The sequence below is a fragment of the Hemibagrus wyckioides genome, linkage group LG20 (genome assembly GCF_019097595.1).
Source record: "Hemibagrus wyckioides isolate EC202008001 linkage group LG20, SWU_Hwy_1.0, whole genome shotgun sequence".
In the NCBI taxonomy this organism is placed as follows: Eukaryota; Metazoa; Chordata; class Actinopteri; order Siluriformes; family Bagridae; genus Hemibagrus; species Hemibagrus wyckioides.
This window is the reverse complement of record NC_080729.1, coordinates 16161434-16163933: the sequence shown is the minus strand read 5'-3', so window position 1 is coordinate 16163933 and position 2500 is coordinate 16161434. Positions and strand designations below refer to the sequence as shown.

The window sequence follows — 2500 nt, the reverse complement described above, 5'->3', positions numbered from 1 at the left end:
AAGTTTTTTTTTTTTATATCAGTATGCCTAGAATAATTTATAATTTTCCTTGCCTATATAATTCTAAAAGCATGCAAATATCATGTATTTGTCTCCTGAATGTATTGTTGTGCTTTGTTTGTACGGAAATATCTCATTGTTAATTGATGTGTGTATTATTTATAAAATGCCAGAAGACTTGAACTTGGCCACTGTTAGGATATTGCTGCGTATTTTTATTATTATATTATTTTAAGGGCCCTAAACATTTAAATGGGTCTACAATGCAACAAGTGCTGTAAGCCCTATAGCCTATTATTATAAAACCATATTATCGTTACAAGTAAATAACATTGAAAAGGTTAAACATTTAAAAATCCACAAGAAAAATATCTTTATAGCAATATATATATATATATATATATATATATATATATATATATATATATATATATATATATATATATATATTAAGGTTTGTTTTGGGAAAAAATTGTGGTATAATTACTCCCTTTTTATCGTAATAATTCTACATATTTATTTATATGTTTGGTTCTACCTTTATTTATATTTGAATTAGTTTACACTGGTTAATTTCTAAAAATGAACACACTAGTACAAGATAAATACCCAACCTAAGAAACCAATAAATAGAATAATACATGATTTATGAAAACGAAGAAATGTAAATTGAAATTGTTAATTGCTATATATGTTTATTTTTTTTAAATAATCTATGATAGCAACGAAAATAGGACAGTGTAATGTCGGACATTTTAATGTAGTCTCTCTCTTTCTCTCTCTCTCTCTCTCTCTCTCTCTCTCTCTCACACACACACACACACACATTAAAGTTTCAGCACCGAGGACAGGGAGACACGGCGGGACAGTGAGAGCGTGAGACAGTGAGAGAGTGAGACAGTGAAAGAGCGAAACAGTGAGAAAGTGAGACGAGTCTCCGATCCTTTAGCTCAACGCCTTTTGACTCTTTTATTAACATCCGTGAACGTAAAGCTGTACAAACATCCACTGGCTAGAATTTTTTAAAGATCTTTTGAATGACTGGTCAACAGGTGGAATAGGGAATATTGTCAAATTATTATTATTATTATTATTATTATTATTATTATTATTATTATTATAACAGGCCTAGAAATAAAAATATAGCACACATTTAAGCAATGTTTAGTTTACATTTTCTGATTAACCAATTTGATTTTCTGATCAAATCAAGCATTTTTTTTGCGTTAATCTTCTACTGTAATTTTTAACTTATCTACTAACATTTGTAATTTTACTATAATTAAAAAAATTAAATTATATATATATATATATATATATATATATATATATATATATATATATATATATATGTACACCAAATCGATATTTACTAAAGAACTAAAATGTACAGTTTTAAAATAATCATATTTTGTAATAATGTTTATGTTATTCTGTTATGTACAGTACTACAGTAATAAGTTAATGACTGGTTTCGTAAAAAAAATACCTTGGTCTATTCTAGTGAATTACCAAAGGTTGTAAAACCTGGAAGGAAAAAAACCTTTCGAGGGTGTGAAAAAATATGTGGATGAAGGAAAAAAATATTTGCTGAATTAAGATGCGAAATCTAATCTAAACATCAAAATGTTGAAGTAAATTGTAAACCTGTTTACACACACACACACACACACACACGTACGTATGCACGCATGCACACACACACACACACACGTACGTATGCACGCATGCACACACACACACACACACACACGTACGTATGCACGCATGCACACACACACACACACACACGTACGTACGCAAGCATGCACACACACACACACACACACACACACACACACCACCACCAAATTTTTAAGTAACTACATATTCTTAAATAGCTCTCAGCGTCACAGAAAATCTTACTAAATTTTATTTACCCTAGAGCTTGTAAACGAGGTTTTAAAATTTACTTTAAAAAAGAAAGAAAGCCTTCGCATTCATATAAAACTGCGTCAATCTGAGACGTTGTGCTTGTAATATTTTTAGCATTATATTTTAATATTTAACATTTGCAACATATAGCAATGTAGAATGTGCATTTAACCCGCATTAGTCTCTATCTATCTATCTATCTATCTATCTATCTATCTATCTATCTATCTATCTATCTATCTATCTATCTATCTATCTATCTATCTATCTATCTATCTATATGTGTGTTCTGGGAAATGTTTACCAAGGCCTGAACAGGACTGTGTCTGAAGCTTAACAGGACTGACTGATGGATGATTCCGTCTAAATGCCACTTTTCTGAATCCTCCTGAATCCCCTCCTACAGTATTCAAAGACACACAAATGTATCACTAATTCAACGCTGTAGATTTGTGTATGTGCTCCTGAGCAGCACCCCCGTTTCCCCTGTCCTGTGGTACATTCCATACTGTAAATTATAGGCATGCAGCCATGGAGAATGCCATTACGGAGTCAAGCATCCGGACGGTGCGCATGCTTATGTGAG

General features: G+C 31.3%; 1 long non-coding RNA gene across 3 annotated transcripts in view; it reads left to right on the top strand.

Annotated features, from left to right (window-relative positions):
* Positions 1-2500, top strand: part of LOC131370588 (uncharacterized) — a 34965-nt gene that overhangs the window by 7760 nt on the left and 24705 nt on the right. Inside the window, exon 1 of one of the 3 annotated variants that reach the window (XR_009207436.1) lies at positions 2477-2500. This exon is cut by the window's right edge and continues 305 nt beyond it. The exons of the other annotated variants lie outside the window; for them this stretch is intronic. This is a non-coding gene — a long non-coding RNA (uncharacterized LOC131370588). Of the gene's footprint in view, positions 1-2476 lie in introns of those variants that run through there. 3 annotated transcript variants of the gene reach the window in all.